The sequence below is a fragment of the Aedes albopictus genome, chromosome 3 (genome assembly GCF_035046485.1).
Source record: "Aedes albopictus strain Foshan chromosome 3, AalbF5, whole genome shotgun sequence".
Classification (NCBI taxonomy): domain Eukaryota; kingdom Metazoa; phylum Arthropoda; class Insecta; order Diptera; family Culicidae; genus Aedes; species Aedes albopictus.
This window is the reverse complement of record NC_085138.1, coordinates 415,570,115-415,588,483: the sequence shown is the minus strand read 5'-3', so window position 1 is coordinate 415,588,483 and position 18,369 is coordinate 415,570,115. Positions and strand designations below refer to the sequence as shown.

The following is an 18,369-nucleotide window of genomic DNA, read 5'->3' as shown; positions in this document are numbered from 1 at the left end:
AAACTTGTAGATTAGTGTTTTTCCTATAATTATCCCCAAGGACGCTATATTCTAACTCTAATATTTACGGCGTGAAAGTGTTAGTACCACCTACTGTTACTAAACGATCGGATTTTTCGATTTTTTAATATGAGTAGGTGATACTAGCGCTTTTGCGCCGTGTATATGTGAGTTAGAGTATGGCGTCCTTGGTGATCATTGTAGTAAAACACTAATCTACAAGTTTGTCAAACACTACATTTTAGTATTATGCTTCTGAACCGAGTTATAAGACAAATGAGTCAAATGATTGCCAGGTGATCGAAAACATTCTTGGGCGTTCCTGTTGGAAGTCCTAGAGGTTTTTTGTGGTATATATTTGACCACCTTCCGTAATTCGTGGAACTGGTTCCGCATATACCAAACTTGATCAGAACGCTTTAGACAACTAACTTTCCATTTCAGAGACGTGTGCAGAGAAGTTTTACAAAATAATCCGACGAATTAATAAAGTTAGTACATTTTGAAGCAGTAGCTACGATGAAAGCTAACTTTTCAGATGTTTCGGATTTCCAGAGCCCGTGCTGAATAGTTTATGAGTATTAATTCTATAATCAAAGTTTACGTGAATATTTTCCAAACGAAACTTGAGCGGTCCCGATTACGTGTTTGATTGCAAAGTTATACACATGTCTATGTTGCTCTTCAAATTTCTATCTTGTCTAAAAACTTGGGGTCTCTAAAGGGACTTTTTTAGTTGAAGCAGGCTCCAGATAGTCACATTTGCTACATTCGGTTTAATCCGGTGGTTTTAAAAACTAAACATGTGTCATGTTATTACAAGTTTTATTTTTGTGTCTCATGACCCATTTTAACCTGTAAGCAGCTTCGCAAGTTAAATCCACATTTATAGTGGTTTGACGTCTTAGAGCATAAGGTACACCGGGGCAAGTTGAAAAGGGTGGGGCAAGATGAAACAGCGGGTTATCATGATGTTTTCTATTGATGATAAACAATTTGATTGCCATAACACATAGTTTTTGATTCAAACAATCTTTTAGTGAAGAATAAATTTTCAAATTTTATTAAAATCTATTTCAAAATTTCGTGTTTCATCTTGCCCCAACCGTTTTAACTTGCCCCGGTGTACCTTATGCAAGACATTATGAGATCCCAGTAGTCTCACTATTTTGAACTACTTTCAGGTTATTTCGGGCAAAAAAGAACTACCAATTATGGGAATCGTTCCCTAACAGGGATATCAAAATGTAAACGTCTCGTATGCCTTAGGATTACAAATCCCTAGACAAAACTCGAGCTAAGTAAGCAATAAATGCAGTGAACAAAAAGGCAACCAGCCAGACAAAATACAATTACCGGATTGAATGATGGACCAACAACAAATATGAAACCTCGTCATCCTGTCATTGGAATTGTTATCCTCTAGGGTAACAGGGCAAACTATATGTTCTGTGTTGTGTATGTTCACATGTGATGTCCTTTTTTACTACGCATTTGTAGTGTTCCACTAAATTTTAAGTGTTAGATGTCATCCCAGATAACCAGAAATCCTATAAGATGTTGCATAAGATGATAAAGTGGAGGCCATATGCGTACATGCCTCCATTTAGGCGCATGTAAAATGTACGCATATCGCCTCCACTTTATCATCTTATGCAACATGTTATGCGATCACTGGTTGACTGGGATAATTCAAATATGCATCTGTAGTGATTCATCATACTAAATTGTTGCTTTTTTATAGGAACACTCCTAGGAGTCATCCAATGCTTTTGATTTAAAAAAAATCTTCACTTCAGCTAAAGAATAATTATAAGAAAATTTCAGGAGCGGGAAATTTGGCATAAAGTCATTTGGCATAAGGTCGTTTGGCATAAGGTCACTTGGCATAAAGACGTTTGGCATAACGGTCATTTGGCATATTGGACATTTGGCATAATCGAAATGCACCCTACTTTATTATGCCAAGTGTCCATTATGCCAAATGACCGTTATGCCAAATGTCTTTATGCCAAGTGACCTTATGCCAAACGGCCTTATGCCGAATGACTTTATGCCAAATGACACAGACCCGAAAATTTCATACAGGAGGTGACCAAAATGTATGGGATAGGCAACTTTTTTTCTCTCTTAAAAAATTTAACATGCTATAACTGAGAGTGCATCAAAAATTCTCAAATTTTGACTGTTTGTCAACCTATCATATGTGCATCATTGGTACAAATTTGAGTTCGATTGGATAATCTTTCACGAAGTTAGAACCATTCTAATAAAATTAAATTTGTTAAACAACAAATGTTTGAACTGTCATGTCTCGAAAACCAGTCATATGAATTGAATGAAATTTTTATCGTTTATCAACAATATATTGAATACTTGATACGACGTTATGAAATGTAATATTTTCTCACGACGAATAAAGTTATACCGGTTTGACATTTTTACCTATATGGAGGAAAATAAGTGAAATTAACAATACCACACAAAAATTACTAAATGTGTTTTTCCTTTAATCCAAATAGGCTCTAATACATCATTTCAGAAATATTTCGAGAACAGAGATAGAAAATATTTGGATATCAAAACTTAAATTTAATGAAATTGATGTACAAAAATTAAAAATTACATGTTTTCGAGAAATATCCAAAAAGTGTTAACTCATGATAACTTTTGTCGTCGTTCAGGAAATACCTATGTTTTAATTAATTGTGAAGCATGAATATATTGTTAAGAAACATTCAAAATTTCATTAAATTCCGTTTACTGGTTTCCGAGATAAGACTGCTCAAAAATTAGTTGTCTGAAAAATTGCCTTATACGAGAAGGGTTCTAACTTCGTGAAAGATTATCCAATCAAGCTCAAATTTGTACCAATGATGCACATATAATATGTTAACAAACAATCAAAATTTGAGAATTTTTGATGCACTCTATGAAAAGATACAGCATGTTGAATTTTTTTGTGAGACAAAAAAAATTACCTATCCCAAACATTTTGGCCATCCCTTGTATCTTTATGGCTTTCCAAACAAGCACTACAGGAAATTTAAACATGAGAAGGTCGAAAAAGGCCCAAAAATAGGGCTAAAAAAATGCCGAAGGATACTTCTCTTCAACTGTAGGTGCTCTTTGAGCATTTCCAATTGATTGAAAGGATTTTTTTGCCTGTTATCGTGTCTATATTTGTATATGTATAGTGCGACAAGCACAATAGTATACTAAGGCCCAGGAAATTAAATGTTCCCGACCAGAACGGGTATCGAACTCGCCGTCTCCGTACTATCCATCTATCCATCAGTTTAACTGGGGAGCGTGACTGAATGGAGTGACAAATAAGATTCATATAATTGTTTTTTTTTTCTTTTTCTAAATGTAGCTCGATTTTTGTCGCAAAATTTTAGTTTTTGGAATATAGTAAATAGTGTGCATCGTATAGGGCACTGCACTGTTTTGATTTTGTATGGGGTTTTGACGTTTCTTGGCCTTGTTGTTTACAAAATTTCTGTAAGAGTGAAAGAGAAGGGGAGAATTTCATGCAGTGCCCTATTGCATAGTAAAAGTTCCCACTGCATGTCTGAAAACTTACCCGTCTCGTGTATCGGTGTTTCCCGCTTACTACGATTTGTTTGCCTTCTTCTCAGACGCGCGTAAACACAGCTGACTTCGGTTGTCGGATGCTGGATAGGACAACCACCTTCGCCTTCGCGCGCGCACTTTGTCCGGAGAGGCTGACTGTCTTTCTCTCGACTCCCCCACCCACCCAATTGGAAGGAAGGTGTGCTCTTTCTCGACGGTCGGTAGACAAGGCCGAAGATGAAAGCGTCAGTCAGTTCCCGTTCCGCAATAACGGATACTCCAGTTCCCCGACCTCTCTTTGTGTTCCCGATTCGGGGCTGCTGCTGCTGCTGCTGGTCAATACAATGCACCACGCTGTGTCTCGTTTCGCCAGACTTGGATGTGGTTTACTGGCGGTTTCTGGATAACAGACAAAGTGATTCTTCACTGGCACTTGGATTAAGATGACGATGATCTTTGCTCGTGGACGCACTTGAACAGCAGCTTCCAAGAATGACACTTTGCCCGAAATAACTTCACTTTTACGACTTCCGTCACAAATTCACTATCCACCGCACGTCACACTCAGAGCGACGACTTCACCGTCAATTTCAGCCACTTAATTTCGGCAGAGCCGTCGTAACTCGAGCAAATGCTAGCTGATTTGATTTGCCTACCGAAAAACACAATTCACCAATTCGTACGCTAATGCTACACGCTCGTGCGGTATGCAAAATCGGAACTCGTTGCGCGTCGCCGCCGCCCGCAAACCCGAAGATCCGGAACACCGACCGTAAACCACACGACACCCAGCACTATGTGGGATGCTGATTGCTGGGTACCTAACTAGCGCCACCGTCTTCGACGGTCGAACCACTAGCTGTATTGGGCAAGTATGACCACGCGACCCGAGTGGATGCAAACGAATGGAGCAATGGAAAGTTGCACGGCGCGGCTTTGCTAGATGGGCCATCGGGTGAGCAGAGCACGCTTGACTCGTATCTACGTGTACGTAGTGAGCGCGAGACAGGTTTGCTCTCTGCTCTGATCTCTACGTTATTGTGGTCCCCAAATTGCTCTTGGCTCCCCACACCTTTCACTTTCGGAAGCGCGAAGACGTTGTTGTTTTCGAAGAAATTGTGTTGTTATTTTTTTTTTTCTGGTCAATTGAGTGTAATTGTTAGATTTTATCGTTATTTAAATGGTTATGGAACTACATATATAGATGTTGGAAACATTTAAAGACAATTAAATAATGGCAAAATTATAAACTATCCAAACTATAGAAATATGTACAATGAGCGCCTTTGAAAATTGAGATCAAATTGAGTTTTTTCATGGATCATTCTGGTCAAATTTCGTTGAAACTTTAATACATATTGACCATGAGTAAGGACTGTATCGGAAATTAACTATAAACGTTCAAAATTGCCTGAAAAATAATCTGTTCAAAATAAACATAACTTTATTTTTGGAGATACTATATAAATCTCTTAAATAAAGAATGGCAGTTCTGATTTGCAAAAAATAATCATTTAACTTGGACTTTTATCTCAAAGATTGCACATATGTTTTTAAAATTTTGGACACCTCCTAAAAATTTAAAATTGCGAAAACGGTGGGAAAATATTCAATTTTTTTTCTTATTTTAGCGCAAAAATATTCATTTCAGAATGCTCCAGAAAAAATCCCTCCGCAGTTTAGGGCAATTCTTAAAAATGAAAAATAGGCCATTTGTCGAGGAACTCTTTTTTATGCGTCTTCAAAGAACGATTACGCATATAAAAAATACATAGACTTGTAAATTTGCATTTTTTTTAATTGGGTATGTATTTAAATCTTTTGAAGAGGTAGTTTTACCAGAGAACGGAATTTTATAACATCTGAAGATATTCAAAACAAAGCGTCAAAGTTCGACCAAAAAGAAGGTATTTTTTTGGGATAGACCATATTCTTAATGTTGGAGGTTTTTCTATTCAGAATAAGAATTTTTAAAATCGGTATTGAGTGATATGTTATGTGTACATAACTGGTAGTATTAATCATTATTTTCCAGATTTTTCGCTGTACAAATTTTTTTCGCTAAAGACTATTGAAACGTTAAAAAAAAATAAAAAAAAAGTAGTTATTTTGTGTGGTATACTCATAGAACCATGTTTTCAATAATACTAAACATTTTTCATATTTCTTCAAGCTGTTCTAAACTTAACTTTATTGTGAAGATTTCTTAGAAGAACCGGAATAAAAAGACCAACCGTGCTTTGAGATAGAGCACTTTGAATGTTTATAGTTAATTTCCGATACAGTCCTTATAAGTATTGAGCATACATGACCACGCAATTTGTAGTTGCTACTTCTTGTTTGGCCATAGCTAGCTGAATTGCACAGAGAACTAACAGATGAGGCTTGGGATACGCACAACAACCTCAATGAACACGTTCCGAGAGCTCTAACTTTATTGGGTCAATAACGGTGTCGGCCACGTCCTTGCGGTAAACCGGAGAAGAGAAGGAATGCTAGTTTGGCAACCATTGCTAAAGTATGGCCCACTTAGTAATGGAACGTACCCTTTTGCTCATTAAAACGCTCCTGGTAGACGTTTTCAAAAACTTTTAACGTCTATTTGTTGACAATACCAATAACAATTATAGAGATTTTTGGTTTTGTTTTAAAACTTTGTTATTTTTGAGATAGGTACCATGCAATAGGAGCTTAGACGCAACATCGTGCACAGTCCTCTGGAAATTTAACGTGGTCCGCTTCCAAGCTGGCAAAAGAATTGAGTTTTTCTAAAAACACCGAGTTTCGCGTGCTTAAAAGGTACACAAGGCACCTTGACGACTACTCAGAAGCCGAAAATAAACGCCGAGCTGGGACTACCAATCGACAGCTTCATTAATAGGTCTTGATGTCCATAAGAAGAAATCTAGGGTATGTCTGATCACGATGTTAGCTAAAAGCATGATAGCAACGTTGAGCAACGTACAATGAAGAAAATTTGCTACCGTGTAGGCCATGAGCGAAATTACATGCACACCGAGCTAGCAAGCAACCAAACAGATCTTTCAATCAAAATTTCGTGGTTGAAAACCGTACTCGGAAGCTTTATGACAACCTACTGACGAACCCTGTTGGGTGCATATGCATACTGATGTATGATGAAAGCTATGTAAAGGTCGATTTCCAACAGCTTCCGGGACCAAATTTTTACATGACGAAGACTTGAGAAGGTGTCCCTGGAAGATATAAATTCGATGTTGTGGAAAGGTTCGCTCGCAAATATATGATCTGGCAAGGAATTAGCAGTTGTGGTCAAAAGGCAAAATTGTCAACACCAAAACAACGTAACAACGATGAACTCGGAGGTTTATAAAACGGAATGTCTGAAGAATCGAATTCTGCCGTCATTCCAGTCTCATGATGGCATAGTGACATTATGCCCGGATCTTGAGGATTGCCACAACAGCCAGGAAGCAAAAAGTGGTATTACGACAGTAATGCCCAGTTTGTACCGAAAACTCGTAATCCACCCAATTGTCCTCAGTTCAGGCCTATTAAACACTATTGAGCAATTATGAAGAGGACACCGAAGGCTAAGGATACAATCATCAGAACAATTGCGGAGATGAAACATTAGTGGGATGTAACCACTAAAACAGTGGACGAAACTGTTGTGCGATGCCTAATGAGTTTTGAACGGGGACTTGGACGTCAAAAAACGCAGAAGGCAAGACAAAGTTGGCCGGGGACAGCTAGTTACCTTTACTGCCCATATTCGCATAGTCGATGTAGCCACCATTGACAATGCCACCATACAAAAGCTAATATCTAACGTGTGTGCATATTTGTGACCAGTTTTATTCAAAAGATCACAAGATCTAACCCTTAGTTAGATGTCAATGCGGAAAAAATATTGAATTTTCTATTTATTCATTGTTAAAAATCCAAAAGTATGGTGTAATGTACAGTGGCGCTTACATCAACTATGCGAATATGGGCAGTTTAAATTGCATCGAATAATGTTTTCTTAGCGAAACTTAGCGAAAGTTTAGCAAATTTACTATTTAAAGAAAAACGACTTCCAAGCTTACAAACGCTGTATCTCTGGAACGGCCCAGAAGACCTCAGGGAGTTAAGCTTTTTCGATTGGAATATGTCTGATAAACGCGATGGAATCAAAATTTTTCAGAAACTTCTCCAGAAATTCCCCTAGAAATTGCCCTAGGATTGCTTTAGGAATTCTTCTTCTTTATGGTTCGACGTCCCCAATGGGACTTGGCCTGCCTCGCTTCAACTTAGTATTCTTTGAGCACTTCCACAGTTATTAATTGAAGGATTTTCTTTGCCTGCCATTGCATGAATTTGTGTATTGTGAGGCAAGTAAAATGATACATTATGCCCAGGGAGTCGAGAAAATTTTCCCGACCAGAACGGGAATCGAACCCGTCGTCTCCGGATTGGCGATCCATAGCCTTAACCACTAGGCTAACTGGAGACCCCTTTAGGAATTCTTCCAGGAATTGATCTGGGAATCCTTCAGAAATTATGTAAGCAATTCTTCTAGATTTTTTCCAGGGAATCCTCTAGGGAATCCTTCAAAAGTTCTTCCTGGAATTTCTTCAGGAATACCTTTAGCTTAGGAATTATTCAGGAATTCCTCTGGGTTTGTCCCCCTGGGATTTACCCAGAAATTCCTCCAGGAAATCATTCGAAGATTCCTCCAGGAATTTCTCTAAGGGTTCTTCCAGGAAGTTCTCCTGGAATTTGCCCAGGGATTTTTTTCAGAATTTTTTCCAAGGATTCCTCAAAGAACTCCTCTTGAGATTTTTCCAGAAACTCGTCCAGGAATTTCCCTAGGATTTTTTTAAGAACTCTTTCAAGAATTTTTTCTAGGAATTGATTCAGGATATCTTTCAGAAACTATGTCAGCAATTCCTCTAGGAATTTCTCCGCGAAATCCTCAAGAGATTCCTTAAAAAATTCCCCCAGGGATTTCCTCAGCAATACTCTCAGGATATTTTCAGAGATTCCTCCAGGAATAACTTCAGGAATTCCTCCAGGGATTTCTCCATAAATTTCTACAGGGATTTCCCCAGGGATTAATCCAGGAAATCCTTTGAAGATTCCTCCAGAGATTCCTCCAAGGATTCTACCAGGAAATCCAGCTGGAATTTATCGAGGGATTTTTTTTCAGAATTTTTTCTAGGGATACTTCCCAGAATTCTTATGGAGATTTCTCCAGGAATTTCTCCAGGAATTCTTTCCAATAACTCATCCGTGAATTTCTCCAGGAATTCGTCCAGAAGTGCCTCCAGGATTCTCTCTAGAGATTCAGCCAGGAATTCCTCCAGAGATTTCTCCAGAAATTCCTCCAAGGATTCCTGAAATTTATGTAGGATTCCCTCCAGGAATTCCTCATGAGTTTTCTTCAGAAATTTCTCTAGGGATTCCTCCCAGAATTCATCCAGGTGTTCCTCCAGGTTTTTTCCAGAGATTTCTATGGGATTTCCTCCAGGAATAACTTCATTAATTCCTCCAGGGATTTCTCCTTAAATTTCACCAGGGATTTCCTCAGGAATACATCCAGTAAACCATTCGAAGATTCCTCCAGGAAATCCTCCAGGAATTCCTCCAAGGATTCTACCAGGAAATCCAGCTGGAATTTATCGTGGGATTTTTTTTCAGAATTTTCTCCAGGAATTCCTTCAGGGATTGCTCCAAGAATTCGTCCAGGAATTTCTGCATCAATTCTTCTAGAAATTGCTCCAGGATTCTCTTTAGAGATTTTTCATGGAATTCCTCCATGAATTCATCCAGAAATTCCTCCAAGGATTCCTGACATTTCTGTTGGATTTTCTCTGGGAATTCCTCAAGAGTTTTCTTCAAAAATTTCTCTCGGGATTCCTCCCAGAATTGATCCAGGAGTTCCTCCAGGTATACTTCCAGAAATTTCTCCAGGGATTTCTACGGGATTTCCTCCGAGGATTCTATAGAATTTCCGCTAGGCATTCCTGTAGGAATTATTCCAGGGGTTGCTCCTTGGAATTTTTCTAGCGATTGCTTCAGGAATTCTTCTAGTGATTTCTTCAGAAATTCCTCTCAGGTTTTCAACAAAAATTCATTTAGGAGTTCCTTCAGGAAAATGGTGAAATCCTTCGATCATCTTTTCCAAGGATCTCCCCAAGAATTTCTCCAGGATTACCTGAAGTTTTTTTTAATTACTTCATGGATTTTTAGAGTAATTCCTCCAGCGAATAGTATTGGAAGATATTTCAAAAGTATGCATACAGGAACCATCAAATTATCCAGGGATTCTTTTAGAAATCCCTCCAGCAGTTTGTTCACAAGTTAACTCCATTTCATCAGGAATTCTCCCAATAAGCGAGAAAATAAGTCCTCCACGGATTCTTCCAAACAACACGCATGTCACAAAAGAGTCACGGCAGCCCAGGTTTTAGTTGCGCAGGAGTCACTGTGGCTTGCTTTAACCCTCATATGATGTTAAACTAAGCGCACCACGATAGCGTAGTGCACGCTCAGCGAGCCTGTCTGGGTCATATTGGCCCCAACATCCTACTAGGGTTAAACATATAAGAACATACATGCTAAAAGTGCTTTCAGACATTTCTCCAGGGAATACTTTAGGAATTCACCCGGGGAAGACTCCTTCTTAAATTCCTCCAGATATTTCCAGGATTTTTCCAAAAAATACATTATTTGAGAGCTTTTCGAAAATACCTGCAGGAAACTCGTCAAGTTTCTCCAGGCATTCCTTTCTAAAATTCTCTCAGGGTATCTCAAAGTTTTCCTCCAGTGAAAGTTTCAGAGATTTTACGAGAATACCTTCAAAAATTCTTCCGAGGATCCTTCCTGAAATACGTCAATTGACATTTCTATAGGATTATGCTCTACGATGAGTATATGCATCTTGTATAAAACAATCTTCAGGGAGATTCCAGCAAGGATGTTCTCGGAACAATACAATTGAGGATGTATTTTCAGAGGAATAGAGATCCAGAACATTCCAAGATTGCTATTAAGCATAGACACATTGGATGATTAATTTCTGAAAGACCTACAGTCAATCATGCAAGACATTAGGTAGACATTTTCAAAATATCTTCGGACAGGTTTTCATTTTGTGTGAAAAAAATGTTGAAGGAAGTCATAATAAAAACTTTTGGTTAGAGTTCGTAATTTCCTAGAGTTCAGCTATTATTTCTTACGAATGTTTTCTAGATAATAATAAAAAAAATCAGAGATGAAATAATGCACAAGTTAATAAAAATCCCAAATCTTCCAGAACTTGTCCACCGCTATCAGTATCATGTTGATTTATGTAGAACAGGCGAGATTTTTTAACGTATTGTACAAAATACAACAGCGTGATTGCTGAAGGGTTAAACAATGCTTTTAGAATATAGTGTTAATATAGGGTGTCCCAGAAAGTATGGGCACAACTTTGCAGCGCTACCATTTGGCAATGATTGCAGAAACAAACTTTATTTTCACACAGTTCCTGCCTTAATATATTAAAAACAAATCCCAATCATCATTCAATTTTTACTTTTCATTTGAATGTGGTAGAACATTCCCTGAAAGATCTTTTGAAACTTCTGCACAAATTTCTATATTTTCCAATGACATCAAATTTCAATAAAATATATCCGTAATTGTCTATACGCATATCTATTATATAACCATTTGTTTGAACTCAAAACATAGATTTTTGAACCGGAAAATTCAATTCAAAAACAAAATTCGATATTTTTGAAACCCTGGTTTTCCAATAGTCGAAAACAAGCTTCAAATTGTATATCACAGCATACAGAAATTAGCAATAAAATTTCACTATGAGTAAAATAAATGCTCCAGCTTTATTGAGTGTAAATTGAATAGTATTTATTCTCGTTAAAACATATCCAAAAACTCGAATGTCTGTGGGCGTGTCTTATCCAGAAATATAAAAAGTGAATTTTTCAGTTTCCTCAATATTTGAAAGTGCTCGTACGCACAGGCAAAACATATTCTTGTAAAAAAAAATCAGTCATGTATCTGAGGAAACATGTTTTTGAGCATATCATGTCAAAAAAATTGAAAAAAATGTTTCGAATTTGTGTGTGTGACAAAAACGTGAAAAAGTAGTTTGTGCAGAAGTCTAGAAAGTTGTTTTTACCTTTTAAATATTCTGCACACAAAACTCCATTTTTCGAGTATGAACTCTTCACAGGTATCAAAGAAAATGCTTTGAATAAAAATAAAAAAATGTGCAAATAGTTGTTTGTCAAAAAAAAAATATTGTATTCTCGCTATACAAAGTTGAGCCCATACTTTCTGGAACACCCTATATATTCAATTTCATCGTTTTCTGTTTAATTATAAAAGCTAGTAGGTATAAATTTTCTAAGGGTGCTTGCAATACCCCCTCCCCTCCCCCTCTTCCTGATCCAAAAGTTGGCCTTTATCTTCCAAAAATACTATGTCACTTACAGCGTTCGGAATGCTCACTCATTCTCACAAAAATAGAATTCTCCCTCCCGCCAGTTTTCAGCGAAAATTTGGTTTGCGAAAACTCCTTTACGAAGAAGAGGTGGACGAAAATAGTTATTTATACAACAAGTTGAAAAAGGATGATTTTTCCAGCACGAGTCGTATTCAACGATAAATACGATGAGTGCTGAAAAATCGAGTTTTGCAACGAGTTACATACACATTTTTTTTTTCATTACGAAAAATAATGTTTGAATAGATAGGTTACATACTTCTTCAGAATAAGGTACGACCATGATACTCGGTCAATCAACCTCATTCAACATGCAGTTCATCCTACTTTTGATTACACACTCGGAAATGAATGAAAAATGTCTCCTGGTAAAAGTGCCGAAAAGTGCTAGTTTTCAGCACAAGTGCCAAAAAGTAGGAGGGTCTTGGACCAATAGGGCAGGGGACCTATTTTGGACACTTGCTGCAATAACTCAGTCAGTTTTAAACTAATTGACTTCAATTTTTGTACATGACTAGATACTGTAGGTATCTCATCGTGTTCCAAAAATCAACTCAATTGGTTAAAAATTGACTGAGTTATAGCAACAATTGCCCAAAATAGGCCCCCCAAGACCCTACTTTTCGACACTTTTGTTTTGACGAAAAAAAAGTAGGCCGTTTTAAAGCACTTCTGCTCAGTGAAAAGTTGACGTTTTCGCAACGTAATTCTTCATTACACCAACAAAGCTAGCCATGAAAATGTTTGACACTTCTCAGGTCACTTTGACACACCACACACATGTACGAAAAAGACGGACCATGTATTCTACTTTATCTACCTTGTTGCCATCCTTTTCATGTTCATGTTACATCTGTCAAAATGACCTGAGAATTGTCAGTCGTTTTGACTCTCATCGTAAATTTGACGTTTGAGCGGTGTCGACACCGCTGAAACGTCAAATTTCGTGTGAGAATAGGCAGGACAGCACAAATTCGTATATTGCACACGGTAAAAATTCTACACGCTGGATGGAAGGGAAAATCCCTTAACTATTCAACGTCCCAATCAACATGATTAGAAATTCTTTTCCTTTTAAATCGCAATGCTGTCAGTTTTGATTTGAGAACCAAAACAAACCCTCCGAAGAAATAAACTGAAAAACACTTCGATTTGCACTTATGTGCAAAGCAATACAATCCAAAGGGAAAAGCTGTTGATTTGGTAATGACTGTTTTGGGCATGAAAGGAAATATAGATGACAGGTGGTAGAAAGTGTTTCGCTTCGATTCGCACCTCATCATCAGATGTGAAGTAGTGTAGTGGTAAAGCAGAAGACCGTGAATTTCAAGGTCCTGGTATCGAATCTTGGTGTTGCGGGGGGTACACTTTTTTATTTTTTATTTTGAAATCAAAATATTGTCAACAATGAATTGAAGTGCACTTCCAGTAAAACTGAAGAGGCATTGGATGTTCTTTTTCAAATGATATTTAGATAATAACAAACTGTTTGGACAGTAGTGCGAATTCAAGTGCCAATCTGTTCATATCAGAGTGCAGATTTTTTACCGTGCACTGCATGAAATTCTCTCCTTCTCTTTCACTCCTACAGGAATTTTTTAAACAACAAAGCCAAGAAACGTCAAAATCCCATATGTACAAAATCAAAACAGTGCAGTGTCCTATGGTCCACTGCACGAATTTGTGCTGGCCTGCTTACTCTCACAGTAAATTTGACATTTGAGCGGTGCCGACACCGCTCAAACGTCAAATTTCGTGTGAGAGTAAGCAGGCCAAAATAAATTCGTGCAGTAATCCATAAAGAATGGCAAAAAACATTTTTTGCAATTCCTCATCGTAATAGGCTGTTTTACCTCACACAAATCTGACAGGAAAAGGCCTACTTTCCCACACCAAATTAACCCGTAAACACCCGGGACGATCTACTTTTGGTAGAAATGCAATATCTTCTTTGTTTTAAAACATTTTACCCCGGAATTTTTTTTATAGTCAAGGGGAATAGTTGTGCTAAGAAATGCATGGTACCTCCCCCCTTTGCACCCTCCCCCCTTTTGCGGGGAGCCGAAAATACGTGGCTTTTTTTTGTATTTTTAATAAATTCTGCATGTTTTTGCTCAAATTTCATCGTTTTGCTAATCATCAATAGTTTTCACTGATCCTAGACATGCAATGTATTACTACCCATCATATTCTGTTGAAGTTTTGATCCCAGAGCTATTCTAAGGCCTCCAAAATACTCCGAAGTTTGTGACACAAATGTAGCATTCTCAACCAAATTTAATGCACGATGAATGATCACAGAACATAGTCTACGGTACTCAAAAAGCCTCAAATCACCCCTAGAAAATTCACGGTACATGACTTGGGTGATCTAGGTCATCCAAACTACTCTGGAATTCATTTTCTTAAGATCTGGAACATCTACCATCGTTTGTGTTCACTCTGTTCAAGAAATTTAGTCACGTTGATGTCCATTAGACCTCACTATGCTATGAGCAACTTGATAGTGTGGTAGTTGGACATTCCGTGAAATACAAATGGCCTCCAATACACTTTGAAGTTTGGGTTACGATATCTACATACTGTATCATGCTTTAGTTGTGAAAAATATTCGTGGAATGTAGTCTATACTGATGATGGAACCTCAGTGCACATCTATAATGCTTTTGGTACACTCATGGGATATTCCAGGCTTTCCAAACTATTCTGGAGTTAGGAACATCAAGGCCTACAGGCTCTACTCTTGTTTTTATTCACTCTAACGGCATAATTCTGTCACGATTGTGTCTGTTGCACCTTATTATATTACGAGTATCTCTATTTGTTGTTAATTGGGTGTCTGCTGGCATACAAATGGACCCAGTGTATTTTGATCATACCATACTTCAAAATACATTGGGTCCATTTGTATGCTAGCAGATACCCAAATAACAACAAATAGAGATATTCGTAATATAATAAGGTGCAACAGACACAATCGTGAAAGAATTATGCCGTTAGAGTGAAGAAAAACAAGAGTAGAGCCTGTAGGCCTTGTTGTTCCTAACTCCAGAATAGTTTGGAAAGCCTGGAATATCCCATAAGTGTACCAAAAGCATTATAGATGTGCACTGAGGTTCCATCATCAGTATAGACTACATTCCACGAATATTTTTCACAACTAAAGCATGATACAGTGTGTAGATATGGTAACACAAACTTCAAAGTGTATTGGAGGCCATTTGTATTTCACGGAATGTCCAACTACCACAATATCAAGTTGCTCGTAGCATAGTGAGGCCTACAGGGTGCGGCAGGAAAAAATGCGAAAAGTTCAAGGCACTATTACACGCTGAATATGGGATATATATGCCTATTTTTTCATGACAGTGTATCAGTCAATGTCTATATTCTAGCAATGAAAAATAAAAATGAACATATTTGATGTTTAACATGTGATAATGTAGGCCTAATAAGCGGATATCAATAAACTGCGCGCCCAATGGTCATTAAACAAAATGACTATAACAGTAACAAAATTAGCTCAGATTCGATGAACAACCAGACCACACTGATCAGAGCCATGTAGTTTCACATACCAGATGAAATAAGTACATATATTTGATGATATTGTAGAGAAAATCAAAAATTTTGTTTTATCAGATGCGAAATTTAGCGACCTGTGCGATTTTCTGCGGTTTGAAAATTCTGGTTGTCTTCATCTTCAGGCACCGCCCTGTAAAGGTTAGTGACCAAAATGGAAAATTTTTTAATTAACTTTTCAGAAAAATAGCCTATTATAGATCATGGAACGTTGAAACATAGATTGGTTAATGTCAAATGGACGAAAATGAGGTTTGAAGTTGAAAAACACTTTCGCATTTTTTCCTGCCGCATACTGTAATGGACATCAACGTGACTAAATTTCTTGAACAGAGTGAACACAAACGATGGTAGATGTTTCAGATCTAAAGAAAATGAATTCCAGAGTAGTTTGGATGACCTAGATCACCCAAGTCATGTACCGTGAATTTTCTAGGGGTGCTTTGAGGCTTTTTGAGTACCGTAGACTATGTTCTGTGATCATTCATCGTGCATTAAATTTGGTTGAGAATGCTACATTTGTGTCACAAACTTCGGAGTATTTTGGAGGCCTTAGAATAGCTCTGGGATCAAAACTTCAACAGAATATGATGGGTAGTAATACATTGCATGTCTAGGATCAGTGAAAACTATTGATGATTAGCAAAACGATGAAATTTGAGCAAAAACATGCAGAATTTATTAAAAATACAAAAAAAAGCCACGTATTTTCGGCTCCCCGCAAAAGGGGGGAGGGTGCAAAGGGGGGAGGTACCATGCATTTCTTAGCACAACTATTCCCCTTGACTATAAAAAAAATTCCGGGGTAAAATGTTTTAAAACAAAAAAGATATTGCATTTCTACCAAAAGTAGATCGTCCCGGGTGTTTACGGGTTAACAGTGCTGTAATGGTTCATTACAGCACTGATTTGCGTTGCGTAATGAACCATTACAGCACTGTTTTCAGTTTTGATCAATTTCTTGATGCTTTCTGAATGCAGTTTTGAAAAATTGTGACAATTGTTCAGTATAACCTGCTATGATCAGATTTTCTTAAACATGGTTATGAGCATCAGTATGCAGTTTGATGAAAAATTTTGTTCAAGCGGTAATTTATGAACTTGCAAAAAACGTTGTACGAAACTCGGTGCAGAACTCGATTTTTACAGCACTCGTCGTAATTATCCAACTCGGCAAACCTCGTTGGATAAATGTACGACTCGTGCTGTAAAAATCATCATTCTGCACCTTGTTGCGTAAACTACTATTCACAAGTGTTCCTCATGCAAAATAGTGAAAATAAACTCTCCCGCTGGCGTGAGAATAGCGTATTTCGTATCACTGAAACGAAAATTACGAACCCTGATCACTTATGATTCATAAGTTATGAATGCTCCCTTACTCCGGTCTCTCTAAGTTGTGGCAAGGCAAGTCGATGGTACATTGTAGATGATGGGGAGTTTTGGGCGCAGTTTGACCATCGCCAGGTTAGTGGTAAGAGTGGATTGGTCTTGAAATTATGTACAGTCTCCGTCGATTAAAATGGGGGTCGTTTTGCTATTCCATTTAGCGTGGATCTCCAGGTGCAACAATAATAGTGACTGTGTTGCAAGAAGGTGCTACGAATGGCCATGTTCTTGGAGGCGGCGGAATGTATAAGTTGTAGGTTGTTTTTGTTCAGCATCTACTAGAATGCATCTTCAATGTTATGGTTCAGACACATTTACCACCAACTTTTGTTGCTTCCATAAAACCATCGTTCCAAATGTTTTGTCGAAAAAGCTCATGCGTCAAGCCATTCGCGGAACGTACAAATTCACCGCAATTCGTGAATATCACGTTTCGATTCATAATAACTGAGTGATGAAATAAGTTATTTTTATGTTATTAACATAACAAATTATGTTACAAACTTGACTGTCATAAGCGGCAAAATAACAAAAATCATAACAAAAAAATGTTCCTGGAAGACCAATTTAATATCATATTTTGTTAGTTCGATAACAACATAATAACAATGAATATGGGAAATATTTCAATAACAAATGTTGTTATTTAAAAGTTATTTGTAACAATCCGAAAGCAAAACTAGTTATGATATCAAACTAAAAACAAAGTAAATAATAATCTATAATAATAATAAGTAGATAATAACAATTTTTTAAATAGACCGTTAAATTGGTGTACAATTAGAATTATTAGTAGTACATCTGTTTGTCTGTGCTAGCAGCTACCGTTGTAATAAAATGACAATTATAAATATAGTAAATTGCCAATTGTTGCACACTTTAAAAACTTACCATTTGTTGCACATCTCATAACAAAAGCATAGTGTGGAACAAGATTGGCAAGTTTTTAAGTTGTACAAAAATTGGCGATTTGCCCTACAATAACAAAATAATAAAAGTCGGTTCAGTGGTTAAACAGTTACGATTGTTTGAAAATTTAAGGAATTGTATTTTTTTTACTTCCTTTTAAAACGATCCTAGACCTTAATCCTGGAACACATTGCGTTCGTTCCGTCGAGATCCGCGTTTTTTTACAGTTTTCCCATGGGAAATCTGTCAAACTACTGTCAGTCACTCACAAGCAAATGTATGCATTGTGTGGGGCACTTAATCCTAATGACGAAATAAAAAATAAATATGAGTCCAAGTATTTGTTATGAACTACAAACTGATCAAGTAAAACAACATTCTGAGTTCCACTATATTGAATTTCTAAGGAATAGCTACGAATATACGTAACT

General features: G+C 37.3%; 1 protein-coding gene across 1 annotated transcript in view; it reads right to left on the bottom strand.

Annotated features, from left to right (window-relative positions):
• Positions 1 to 4,463, bottom strand: part of LOC109403171 (choline transporter-like 2) — a 78,574-nt gene extending 74,111 nt beyond the window's left edge. The window contains exon 1 of the mRNA XM_029875532.2: positions 3,587 to 4,463. The gene's annotated coding sequence lies outside the window, so the exon portion shown is untranslated. The remainder of the gene's footprint in view (positions 1 to 3,586) is intronic.
• Positions 4,464 to 18,369: the final 13,906 nt, after the last annotated feature.